General features: G+C 40.4%; 1 long non-coding RNA gene across 1 annotated transcript in view; it reads right to left on the bottom strand.

The window, feature by feature from the left end:
• Window positions 1-13,940, bottom strand: part of LOC133365470 (uncharacterized) — a 69,033-nt gene extending 55,093 nt beyond the window's left edge. Inside the window, exon 1 of the long non-coding RNA XR_009758221.1 lies at window positions 13,219-13,940. This is a non-coding gene — a long non-coding RNA (uncharacterized LOC133365470). The remainder of the gene's footprint in view (window positions 1-13,218) is intronic.
• Between the last annotated feature and the right edge of the window lie 460 nt (window positions 13,941-14,400).

Below are 14,400 nucleotides of genomic sequence, written 5' to 3'. Positions count from 1 at the left end.
AGAAGCAAGCAGGATGGCAAGCAGGAGCAGCAGCGGCTAAAAGCTTGTTATGTCTGCGGAGCTCGTGGGCATCTCCAGAGAGACTGTGCAGTCAGGCGCAACTCCAGGGACGGAGGCTGGAAGCAGGGAAGTGTGAACTTTGTAAACAGAAGCCTCAAGATTTGGGACAAATTGACTGGATTATTGACAGTGGTGCGTCCCATGTATTAATTAAAGACAGGAGTTTATTTTATATGTCTACAGATGAGCAGGACTTTGTTCAATTGGCGGATGGATCGCGGAAGAATGTAGAGGCTCGTGGACTGGTGAGATTTGACAAGCTTGGAATACTGTCAGAATGTTTGTTTGTACCAGAACTGTCTCATAACATGTTGTCTGTGAGAAAACTGACCAGTTGTGGGTTTTCAGTGTTGTTTGACAGAGACAAATGTTATGTAATGAGGGGAGATCAAGTGTGCTTGCAGGGAAGCCTGAATGATTCCCAGTTTGTAATAAAAAGCAGTCAAGCAGGGTGTGCTGTGTTAAACGCTGAGGCACAGACACATCAAGGCTGCGTCCATGAATGGCATCAGAGGCTGGGGCATGCAAACTTTGATACGATAAAGAAAACCCCAATGCATAGTGAAAACATGTGTTTGAAAGATTGTGGACAGTTAATGATGGATTGTGATGCATGCCATAAAGCAAAAATGACAATTGCACCCATAAACCGAGAGGCTGAAAGCACGACATCAGCTCCCTATCAGCTAGTTCATGTTGATTTATCAGGACCAATAAACACTTCACGAGGAGGTGCTAAGTACTTTATGGTAGTGGTTGATGATTTTTCAAGATTTTGTCATGTTTTTTTACTCAAGAGGAAAGATGAAGCAGAGCAGAAGCTGAAACTGTTCATTAAGAGAATCGAAACTCAACATGGCACCACGGTGGGGGCTATACGCTCAGACCAGGGAGGGGAATTCACGAGCAAAGCATTGAGTGACTTCCTCGAGAGTAAGGGAATAAACCAGAATTTCACAGCTCCGTTTAGCCCGTTTTCTAATGGGACTGCTGAGAGAAAAAACAGGGTGCTTCAAGAAGCCATGAGAGCCATGTTAATGGATTCCAGTTTAGGGAATTCTTTCTGGGGAGAGGCAATTATGTATGCGAATTACATTCACAACAGGGTGTTACACAGTGCACTTGGAATGTCTCCCTACGAGAAGCTCACTGGGAGAAAGCCGAAAGTGCAACACATTCAGAAATTCGGGGCACGTTGCTGGGTACACATACCGCAAAACAAGAGAAGAGGCAAACTTGCACCCAGAGCACAACAGGGATTTGTTCTGGGGTTTCAGAATGCATATTTCAGAGTTTGGATACCAGAAACACAGCAATTAATTCTGAGCAGAAGCATTAAAGTCTCAGAAAAGCCTTGGGATCAAAGGCAAACAGTCATTCTCACAGGGTCAGATGACGCACGCATTGGCATTTAAACCAAACCTAGATATAAAAGTGGAAGGCACACAAATTCCACTTAGGGATGCATTAAATGAACTCATTTGTGGGAAACGGAGATCAAAGAAACGCAAGGCTGAGGAAATGGAGTATCCTGAGCAAGCTGTGCCAAGCACCAGCTCAAACAGGGGGGCTGAGAGAGCAGAAGCTCTAGTGCCTTTGAGACGTTCTGAGAGATCTAACATTGGAAAACCGCCAGAAAGATTTACTGTGGGATTAATAACCAGTCCAGGGATGCACAAAGAGGTTGAGATGGACCCTGAGACACTGTATCTGACTTATGTGCAACCAAAATTTGATTGATAAAGTTTTGAAAATGTACTGAGATGTCCTGTAATGTACTGAACTGGAAATGTATGATGCACTGTATTGAAATGCATTACTTTGTATTGTAGAAATGTATTACTGTAATGTAATTGTTGTAATGGCTATACAGACATGATGAAAAGGGGGGACTGTTGGCATTAGGCCGTACTGCCTAAGGATGTTTTCATCAGGTCTGAAAGAGTTACAAGCATGTGTCTGCAGGAGCAGCGTTATCAGCTAAGACTGGCCTGGGAAACAGACACGTTGCCATGGTAACGGGTGATAACAGCTTGGGAAAAAGTTCTAGTTGCTTTCTATTGCTGTTCTGTGCTGTGCTGTCTGTGTCTTGTCTCTGAACTGAGAGCTTCTCCTTGAAGGGGGTGGAAACTCTACATGTATCTACTTTAAAAGCCTTTGGCCTTAATGTCTAAGTAAAGACTCTTAAACTTTCTCAAGCCTCTGTGATGATTCTTTACCATCTTACATCCAACGTAACGTGTTGTTTCACGCAAGAATCGCCAAGCATCAACAGTATTTGGGGCAGTGAGGGCAGCAAAAGAACAATATTTTGCTGCCACTATCAAATCATCAATCTGCTGCCAAGCAGAGCTCTTCAGAATTGTCTGGGGGCTATTACACTATGGCCCCAAGGACATGGTAGAACCATCTGAGGCCCGCTGTAATGATTTTGCTAGGCACTTCCAGGATAAAATCTTTAGCATCCACCAGGACTGAGACTCCAGTGTTATAGCAGGTGAATCAAGCGAGGTATCCATAACACACCTTGTCCTGATTTCTTGGATGAGTTTCAGTTGGTACAGCTTGAGGATGTTGACAAGGTGCTTGGACAGGTTCGTGCAACCACTTCTGTTCTGGATCCTTGTCCTTCTTGGCTAATAAAAGCTAGCAGGGATGGAACAGCCAGCTGGGCCAGGAAAGTGATTAATGCCTCCCTGTGAGAGGGAGTGGTTCCTGGCCGCCTGAAAGAGACGGTAGTGAAACCACTCCTGAAGACACCCTCTCTGGACCCAGAAAATTTTAATAACTATAGGCCGGTAGCAAATGTTCCATTCCTGGGCAAGGTCCTTGAATGAGTGGTGGCAGGCCAGCTCCAGATACTCTTGGATGAGACTGATTATCTGGATCCATTTCAGTCAGGTTTCAGGCCTGGTTTTGGCATGGAAATAGTCTTGGTCGCCCCGTATGATGACCTCTGTTGGGAGAGAGATAGGGAGAGTGTGACTCTGTTGATTCTCCTTGATCTCTCAGTGGCTTTCGATACCATTGACTATGGTATCCTTCTGGGAAGACTGGCTGAGTTGGGAATAGGAGGTACTGCATGGTGGTGGTTCTGCTCCTATTTGGCAGATTGGCTCCAGAAGGTGGTGCTTGGGGAACATTGCTCGGCACCCTGGATTTTCCAGTATGGGGTTCCGCAGGGGGTCAGTTCTGTCCCCCATGCTGTTCAACATCTACAGCTCTATTTCTCCTTTTCATCTTCTTCAGATGAGGCTGTCAATGTGCTGAACCGGTGCCTGACTGTGACAATGGACTGGATGAGGGCTAATAAACTGAGGCTCAATCCAGACAAGACTGAGATGCTGTTAGTGGGTGGTTCTTCTGACTGGATGGTGGATGTCCAACCTGTCCTGGATGGGGTTGCACTCCCTTTGAAGGAGCAGGTTCGTAGCTTGAGGGTTCTCCTAGAACCATCTCTGTCACTTGAGGATTAGGTAGCCTCGGTGGCACGGAGTGCCTTCTATCAACTTTGGTTTGTGGCCCAGCTACACCCCTATCTGGACAAGGATAACCTGGCTTCAGTTGTCCATGCTCTGATAACCTCCAAGTTAGATTACTGCAATGTGCTCTACGTGGGGCTGCCTTTGAAGATGGTTCGGAAGCTGCAGCTTATGCAAAATGCAGCAGCCAGATTGGTAACAGGGACCAGACGGTTCAAACATATAAAACTGATTGTGGGCCCCTTGCATTGGCTGCCTGTATGTTTCCAAGCTCGATTCAAGGTGCTGCTTTTAACCCATAAAGCCTTACACGGCTTGGGACCACAATACCTGATGGAACGCCTCTCCCAGACACGAACCCACCCATACACTACGCTCAACATCCAAGGCCCTCCTCCGGGTGCCTACTCTGAAGGAAGCTGGGAGGCTGGCAACGTGAGGGCCTTCTCAGTGGTGCCCCCCAAATTATGGAATTATCTCCTTGATGAGGTGCGCCTGGTACCAATACTGTTATCTTTTCAGCACCAGGTCAAGACTTTCCTCTTCTCCCAGGCATTTTAGCATGTGTTTTTAAATTGTTTTTTCGAAAACATGTTTTTAAAATTTGTATATTTGTTTTTAATGTTCTTAATTGCTGTAAACTGCCCAGAGAGCTTCAGCTATGGGGCGGTATATAAATGCAATAAATAATAATAAATTATTATTATTATTGGGGCACCACAAGATTCTGTCTTGGGCCCAATGTTGTTCAGCATCTTTGTACAAGACTTGGATGAAGGAGTGGAGGTGATGCACATTAAATCTGCAGACGACAGGTTCCCCCAGCACCTCTTTTTTTACTGTCCATGGCAGAAATTATGTGCTGGCAATCTGTCACCCATGCACTTTTTTCAAGATATGAATACTAGCATCTCATTTCTGCCCCCCCCCCAAAAAAAGCACTAGGAATACCTAATACTTAGAAAATAGAAACAGGATTCACAATGATCTTGGCAGGATAGAGAACAGAGGCATAACTAACAAAATGAATGTTAACAGAGATAAATGTAGTGCTCTGCATTTTGGTTGGAAAGATCAGCAGCCCAAATACCAGATGGGTAATACCTGGCTTGGCAGCAGTACATGTTAGGGATGGAAGAAGGCAGTCACTTCTGTTCCATCCTGTTTTGTTGCAAACAGCACTGTTTCCATTCCACTACAGTTCAGCTTCCACTAAAATCTATGTTATTGCTTTGCTATCTGCTATGGCCAAAACTAATGAAGTGTGTCATGTAATTAATTATATAATCAGTTTCAATGCATTTCAATGGAAGGGAAATGTCAAAACAATGCAGAAAATAACATAAATATTTACATAATGTCTGTGGTCCAAAACAAAAGACACAGTTGCAAATATTGTTTGTATTTGCTTGTGTGGTTTCCATTCCTAACCTCAGGTGAACACACAAATTGCTGAAACTTCTGCTCCCATTTTTGTTTCTGATGGAATTCTCCGACTGCCCTATTCGTAGCAGACAACAAGCCTGATGTGAGCCAGCCATGTGATGGGAATGCTAAAAAGGATAAGCCATTATAGAGTGCATCAACAGAAGTATAGTGTTCAGATCATGAGAAGAAAGGGTTCTACTCTATTATGCTTTGGTCAGGAGTAGGTTCAGGTCTGGGCGCTACTCTAAGAAGACATTGACAATTTGGAACATGCGCAGAGGAAAGTAGCAAGAATTAACTAGGATGTGGAGTCCTGTGAGAATAGATTGAAGGAGTTGGGTATGTTTAGCCTGAAGATGAGACATTAATAGGCATCTTCAAAAATTTGGCCATCAGGTTGATAAAGCAAATTTGCTTACTGCTGCTCCAGAAAGTAGCACTCAAAGCTCTGTAATGAAATCTTATTATGGCCTTTCAAATTTAGTAGAGATTTCAGTCTCGCAACCAACTGAAAGAAAATGTTTAATTACTATCTGGAGTCAGAAAGAAGGGAGAACTGGTAATAGCAGATGTCAGTGTTACACCAGAATTTAAGGTTCGTTTCTGCTGGTTGAGAAAACCCAATCACTCAAACAACGCAGACTCAGAATTACAAACCAAGGCCTTTTATTATACGTTTTGCAAAGCGGAGATCTCACAGTGACTCGTGTCAGTCTATGAGATCTGAAGCATACATGATTTTACAGGCAATTATACACTTTGCGCTTGATGCATTTGGCAGTATACACAAATTCCGAAGGTGGGGGTAATCATGCTCTGTGCTTTTGCACTGTGCACAAGGCTACAAGATAAGCAAACTGCAGCCTCTGAATCCTTTATTGTATTATTCCCAGTTTTGCTGACTTCTAGCAAATGGTCAATGACCTAATGTTGCCAACTTACCAAAGGTCATTGTCATATGTGTTGTCAGCATTTCTATATTTTTATAACAAATCCTCCCTCAAAAGCATTTAGGGCAGGGAAACCGTTAATTTCCTCTTGTGGAGAGCTTTGCTACACTAAATGCCTAAACCACCTTTTAGCTTAATGAAAAACTAACACAGGAAATTTACTTCTGGATTGTTTCACTGTCCTGAATGCTTTTTCCATTAATTTAGGCCAGAAAACTTCACATTCTTGCAAGTATATCTACGTGTATGCTTTTAATTGGCACTAAAAACAACTAAGGCTCTTTCTAACGAACACTGGGATTCACTGTATGTAGGGAGTGTACACGCCAAGGAATAAGATAACATTTATGCAACGGTGTTTAACTCTGCCCTTGTTTTTCTTTGCACAAAACCTCTGGAACGCATTACCAGTCAGGTGGGGGTATGTGAAAGTTGGGGTGGAAGCTATAGCTCTTGGCCTTGCACCTCCTAGATTCTACTTGAACCAAAATAGGGTTAGCCAAGCTATTACACTTCCCCCGGTGAAGGGCATACTCATACAGATGTCCTTTCACCCCTCAGTCACTATCTTGCCCCTAGACTCCAATGCTGACTTCCATTCGGCGTGACTGTGCCATTTGAGTTTGAATCCATATCACAAGGGCCATTAAAACAAAGACCAGAATTAAAATATCAAAATCACCACAATGGGGTGCACTATAAGAATTAAACCTCCTTTGGTGTCTTCACCCCAACCAAAGAGAATTCCACCATCTGTGTGTCTCTATCTATAAGAACTTATCTATAATGTAAGTGACTGTATAGCAATCATGTGCTATCTGACGTGTAGCTTGCTCTCTCATTTGTTTAACTGCTTCTAATTGTTTCTGTAACATAGGATGAGAAAGTAACTTCTGAAGATTAGCTAGGCCATAACCTAATGCAATGGGTTTGAGGTGTTGAAACAGATCTATTCTCTGGATGGTCCATACAGGGACTTTAAATGAAAAATCACATCCTACTATTTCCTCAATACCACAAAGCATCCATTGATATATCTTAGCATAGGTTGTATATAACACTTATCAATAACAACATAATCACAAAATGCTCTAAGGCACATGCACTCATGTCCAGAATATACAATAGTTGAACTTGATTCATTTCTTAGCATGAAAGAGCCATAAGATACATTAATCATTTTGAGAGAAAAGCAATCTTGATGGGATTCCAAACTATCATCTTCCTAGATTCTTTTTTTTATCATTAATTTTTATTCAAATTTTCAAAGACAAGAAACAAAACAAAACAAAAACAATTAAACAATAAAATAAAATGTTGACTTCCGATTTGTCGCAGATCAGTTATAGATCTACAATATATAACAATCCTATCTCTAAAATTATATTATAAAATCACTTTCCTCCAGTAGTTATCTTAATTAATCATCAAATCTCATAAACATTATTTTATTCTTTCCACAAAAAGTCAAAGAGAGGTTTCAATTCCTTGAGAGATATATCTTTCAATTTTTCTCCAAATAAACATGTCGCTTAATCCATCTGATTCAAATCTGTTATGCCCAATAATTTCAATAGCCATTCTTCCAATATCTATGTTAATTCCATCTTCCATCTTCAATAATCCTGTTAAGTCCAGTAATTTCAATAGCCATTCTTCCATTGTCAGTATCCCATAATAATCTTGTTGTCATAGCCATAGTCCAAGTAAACAAATCAATTAATCCATCTCGTCAAATCTGTTAAGTCCAATAATCTTCCATTATCAATATTAATTCCATCTTCCATCTTCAATAGTCCTGTTAAATCCAGTGGTTTCAGTATCCATTCATCCATTATCAGTATCCCATGATGATCTTGCTGTCATAGCCATAGTCATATAACAAGAGTCTGATGGGAATTTCCCCCATCACAAATATGTCCTTGCCATCAATTCTGAATATGTTGTTGAAATATTGTTGTAAAGTCACATCTCTGCTCTGGGTGCATCTCTGCTCTGTCACATATTTGTAGTTAATTCCATAAATTTTTTCTATGTCAAGCCCCATCACATCATTCCAGTCAAGAAATCTGAATATGTTGCTGAAATATTGCTGCAAAGTCATATCTCTGTTCTTCTTTTTTACAAAATGCACTGGCTCATCTCTTAAGAGTTTCTCCACTGTCACATATCTGTAACCAACTCCATAGATTTTTTCTATGTCAGACTCCATCACATCATTCCAATCCAGAAAATTATCCAAAACATTGATAACTTTACCACCAAAATCTTCATTAATTTCTTCAGAGGCAACGTTGAATTCCAAACAGTAAACTTTATTTCTAACATCCATAAACTCCAAATCTTTTTCCAATTTCACATTTGTTCCACTCTCCAGGTCTTGTAGCTTCCCTATCCCATCAAACTCCTCTCTCACAGAATCCACTATTTCTTTAAACTCCTGCGCCATTTTATTAAATTCAATTTTCATCTCCTGTCTACCCTGTCTCAGGGTTTGTTTCGTTATCTCAATCTCACCCATTATTTTCTGAAACATAATTTCTTCCATGGTCTCAATCACTTTCCTGGTTGTCATTCTTAAAGCCACAAAGATAAAAATTATTTCAGCCACAATTGGGTTAATATTCCAGGCTCTTATATCAGTGTAGAGAGTACAGCCTGCCTTATCTCTATGTATTCAGGAATACAAAACAAACTTAGTTCCCAACATCAAAACAATTAGTGGCGTCGTGAACAAGCAGATTCGTCAAAATGAAATAGATAAAAAAAAAAAAATTCCCCTCCTCGAAATAGAAATCCCTCTTCTGTTAGTATCTTTAGAATGCACCTCCAGGACAGCTTTTTGCGATAAAAACAAAGATAAGCTTTTTCGATTTCTTTCCTCCTTAATTTCGTTAGTGAAAGAGAAAAGCCATAACTCACCTAGAAGCTCTTCACAGCTGATTCATTGACAAATCTGTTTTTTGCTACACCAATTTAAACCAAGTGAAAAAAGAAAATAGAAAGAAGGATGCTTATCTGCCTGGTGAAGTCCGTTTTTCTTTAAAGAAAAGATAAACGTGTCGCTGTAATCAGCTAGAGCTTGATGAAAGTCTGTTCGGCATTGCAGTTTGAACCTTCTCTCATAAATAAATGAAATCCAGTCCTCCCCACAAAAACAGGCTTTGTGGTTAATCTCTACGTTTCTCCCTGACCGGGAGAAAATCTTTACCAGTCAAAAAGAGCATTGTGACTGATTTTTAAGCTGAAAAAGCTTCTTCTGAGATGATAGCTCAGACTCAGAGGCAGCACAGGCAAAGCAACCCTTCCCGGAAGTCCCATCTTCCTAGATTCTTATGGTGTTGACATCCTTTCACACTAATTGTTACCCATCTTACATGCTTAATTATAGCCCACTGGTGCAATTCCTGGGCATTGCACTTATTCCTAACCATTGTTCTAAAATAACCAAATTCTGTAGACTCCATCACGAGGGATTTAAAAGGCCAAAAACATCCCAAGAGCAAAACATTCTTAATACTTAAACTATGTAAGGAAAAACAACCAATGGTTAAATAGTCACATAAAACACAATGCATAAAAGATTACATTCAATATTACAATTGAAATAAAACAAATATCATGGTTTTGAAACACATTGCAGGTTTGTACAAAGTTCATCTTCAAAAGATCAGATAGTCAGCTTAATCGATCAGTCTGTGGGTTGCTGGTGCTAATCAGAAATTCAAATGATGAGAAAAACAGTTTATTGCAACAGCTTTCTTTTGGAAGGAAAAAGTACGGAGACTGTATTTCTCAGAACCCACCTTTCCCCGTGTGACTTTTAGAAATGCATTTTCTCCCACTGGCATGGGCAGAGGCAATAACAGCCTGTGGTTAGCTGCTCCTGAAAAAATCTCCAAGTCCCACTGGCATGTCGGGGTGGGAATTCATCAAATCGTTTAAAAACAGTCCTTTTGAGGAAAACAAAGCATCAGGGTCCCATGGTTGAAAGGGCATCTGTGTTTCTTTGCTTTAACTGGTACATTGGTGGAATACAAGAACTGAAAAAGGTTGAATCCAAAAGATTACTACTTCCCCCTTTTACTAATGACAAGGAATATCAGTGGGAAGAGACTGTGCTTCTTTAACTCTAGACTGATTACAATGCTATTCATAAAGTTCATGAAATATAATACAATGCACAATATAAATAACCTTGATATCTTTCCCTGAGGACCTTTTTCTTTAGCCTCAGAGATTTACATATCCATTTGGTCATAATTAAAGACAAACCCTATTTCAAACGCTCTTTTATATGGCATCTGTAACATTTTCTCACATTATAAGACCCGATATAGAATCACTCATTATTTGAATGAGGTGTGGAAACATGTGTATGATTCATGCATGTTCTCACATAGATAGCCAAACACTAAGTTGTAATGTTGTTTTTCCACATCATTAATATTTTTGCACACATCTGTTCATACCATACAGTTTGGCCAACATTTAAGAACAAATCTCTACTAAAAGAAAAGGAGGGGTGGAACCCTCATGCACCTTTGTATTTACACTTTTTGCAGCTACTAAACTGAATAATAAGGCCTTTTACAATTTCCCAATTCTTCTTGTTGGTCATGACTTGGCTGAAAAGAATTAGCATAGTTAAAACAAAACATGCATATCACACCTTTTAAGCTGGCCCATTAAAGAATACCATATTACTGTACCTCCTGGGTACTGAAGTCCTAGATCTGGGATGCATGCACACAACTAGGACTGGAGGGAGAAAACACATCAAGCGGTTTGTCCTTCCACTGCTTGACTACAAAAACTTGTACCTTCAATGTGGCCCAAAGAAAATATTTAGTCTTGCATGCATCTTTATCAATATCTCTGTAAGTCTTATCCTTATGTCTGAATACGCTTTCCTTGTTTCTTACCATAATTCATCCAATGTCTGTAACCATTGGACTTTATTGGCTTCAGAGAATTTTCACCAGTGAACACCCTCTTTGCAAATCAATTACTCTGGGTTCCCTGTTACTCATCTTATCAAGGACTTCATGCAATTACACATTTGCATCAGTGCCTGAATTTGCACACACAAGTGACAATGAAAAAAGCAACTCCCTGTTGGAATCAGGGCTTTGCAACTTGTCTATTTGCATATAGATGGTATCAGAAACCAGCTGCTGTTTTGGAAGTCAAATTGTATTAATTTTCAAAGTAAATTCAACATTTGGATAGACTCTTCCTGAAGCTAGAAGCTCTATACTTTGAGTCTTGTTTTAATCCATGACACCCTGTTTTAGGAGAGAATCGCCTCCCCCCGTAGCTACAGAATTTGTATCAAAGACCTCTAGTTTTGCAGGCTGGATTATTATTAAAAACCCAAGCCTGGTTTTCTTGCCAATTTTTCCCAGTTGTGTTACATCACAAAGGAAATGCAGCCAGCCTTTAAAAAACGTTCTCAAAAGTCATACAAAAACACACGTTGTTGTTTGCAATTCTTTTCAAGAAAGACAAACAAAAACACACCAGATTAAAAACACTACATTCATTTAACACAAAGCAATTGTTTTTTTTTTGTTTTTTTTCAACAGCTGCAAAATAAAAAGTCAACGGAGAAAACAACCTGAAAGAACTTCTCCGGACAAGGAGAGAGCAAAAGGGAGACCTTGAAGGTTCTCCTTTATAAAAACAAAACAAGAATTGTTAACATTTATCAATCAAGACGGACAAATGAAATAAAGGAGATTCCTAGCTTCTGCCAGGAAAGCCGAGTGGGATAAAAAGATTAAACTTTTGATCATATAAAGGAAACCCTCTATATCAGGCTGCAAGGAGCTGCTTTGCTCTCTTAGCTGTGTGCCTTTCAAACGGGGGAAAGAAGGAGGGGTTGTAGACACACACATACCCAAAAAAACGAGCTGCAGTGTTAGAACTAAACCCCGTAGTGGATCAGAGGAAAAAGACTCTAACATTGTTCTCTTTTTTCTTCTCCCTAAAAACAACTCACTAATTTGCTCAACATTTATTATCCATCACAAATAATCACTGACTCTTGAACCTGTTCACTGTCTTTCTATGTATCTCAAAACCTTCTATCTACATCCTGTTGCCTCAGTCTTACAACTGCCCCCATAAACTGGGGTTCCTTCCACATATCACCCTTCATTAAAAGGGTGATGTCCCTATACTTTTGCCTGCTTTAAGGAAGCTCAAAACTTCCAGAACCAGCTCTCTCCCTTTCCTCAGCCTTAGTCAAATGGAGGCGCTCTATTTCAAAGGCTTCCTCTACCTGAGTCCTGACTTTTCTTGCATTCTTCCTCTAACAAATCTAACATACATTATAAAGTGCCCAAGCAACTGCAGCGTTTTTCTTTGATTTGGAAGGCCTGTCCCGTATAGTCCTCAGTCATGATTTTCATAAGGTCATCTGTCTTAAAACAATCATCATCATCCCACACACACCTTCCTTTCTTAATCAACCATTTCTCTATTTTCAATAGGCACTCTATGGAACTCATAAAGCATTTTATTCCCTCCATGGCTACCACTTTTGCCATGAAACACACCTTCTTGAGAGGAAGGGATCTCTTGCTAGAGACAAAACAAACGCTGTGCCCTGGAATGTGCTCAAATGGTGCATATATTCAACCCAGGAAATGCAGGTCCAAAACACAGTAAAGCCTAATTTTATTGAGAGAGAGCAAGAAAGCACCACCAAATTACTTGGGTGCATGACAACATCTATAAAGTTAAGAGATCAAAGGACCTTATTACTATAAGAGGTGAAAGGCAAATAAGATTACCTATCCTGTACCCGGAATGGACAGTTGTATACAGCCGAAGCTATGTGGGAGAGCTCTAATCCAAAACCAGGAAGAAATCTCTTCATACCAGCTTAAAAGATTACTAAACGCTACTTCAGAAACAAATTAAATTCTTTGAATCCTGTGCCAAACAAGGACATCAAGCAGAAATAGCACGCCTGAACAGCACAGCCGATCCACGCAGCAAGGAAAACAATAACCACATGTTTTAGGAAGTGACAATAAGGAAATGAAAGTTCCCTCATAACATTTTCACAGAATACCTTCACAGACTTTCACATCTTCACACAGACACTTAAAGAAATCTTCATACGTTCACACATCTGTTTAAACAAAATCATTCTCACTTCCCGGGAAAATGCTACACACACGGGAGCCAGGCTACTGACTCCATTCCATTTCATTCCATTTCTTATGCCCAGGGTTCTACAATGCTTTTTTTTCGTGACGCCTGCTCTCAGTTTCCGGGTTTTTCACCTGTTTCCTTAAGAAAAATCTGATTCATCTTGTGTTCAACACTCAGAGTCAGTTTGGGAGTTTCCACATTCCCCAGGATCCCTTGAGCTTTTCAGCAGGCCGTCATCTACACCTCCCTCTCCACATACACTGGCAATGCTTCGAACAGGGGAGGAGGATGAGCGTTGGTTCGTCTGAGTCTTTATGGGAGCCCTCGATTACTACTTACGTAGTGCTTGCTCTCCGTCTGCCCGGCCCTAAGGCAGGCCAAAACGGCCTGGTGCGCACTTCTCCAGCTCTCCAGCGCAGGGCAAACACTTGCAAGGTTTACCAGAAGGACTCCTGGCTGCTATGCTCGCCAGAACTGTTACACCAGAATTTAAGGTTCGTTTCTGCTGGTTGAGAAAACCCAATCACTCAAACAACGCAGACTCAGAATTACAAACCAAGGCCTTTTATTATACGTTTTGCAAAGCGGAGATCTCACAGTGACTCGTGTCAGTCTATGAGATCTGAAGCATACATGATTTTACAGGCAATTATACACTTTGCGCTTGATGCATTTGGCAGTATACACAAATTCCGAAGGTGGGGGTAATCATGCTCTGTGCTTTTGCACTGTGCACAAGGCTACAAGATAAGCAAACTGCAGCCTCTGAATCCTTTATTGTATTATTCCCAGTTTTGCTGACTTCTAGCAAATGGTCAATGACCTAATGTTGCCAACTTACCAAAGGTCATTGTCATATGTGTTGTCAGCATTTCTATATTTTTATAACATCAGGAAAGAATTGAGAGTCCTTATATGTTTTCTTTCTAGGGAATGGGCGAAATCAGTTCATTTTGCTTTCTCTCAGTTTCTCATTTTTCCAGTCGTAAATCCAGTTCTTCACACGTCCACATCATTTATGATTTTTAGTGTAATTTTTTTAGTGTGAATTTCTCTTAATCTATACATTTTATGCAGTTTTTGCTACTGTGCACATTTTTCCAAATAGTTCCCCCTAATATAATGCACTTTGCATGTTATGTTCAGCAGTACATGCATTTTATGCACACTCTATCCTAGTAAATACATTTTGTACACATTACTTGACTGGGGACCTGCACTGCAAAATTTGGAGAACTGTGAACTTTGAAGCGTGGCTCACACATTGTTTCAGGAAGTGCAAATTAAGTAAGTTTGCCTTTAAATTCAAACTG

This window comes from Rhineura floridana, chromosome 10 (genome assembly GCF_030035675.1).
Source record: "Rhineura floridana isolate rRhiFlo1 chromosome 10, rRhiFlo1.hap2, whole genome shotgun sequence".
NCBI classification, from domain to species: Eukaryota; Metazoa; Chordata; class Lepidosauria; order Squamata; family Rhineuridae; genus Rhineura; species Rhineura floridana.
This window is presented reverse-complemented; position numbering and strand designations above follow the sequence as displayed.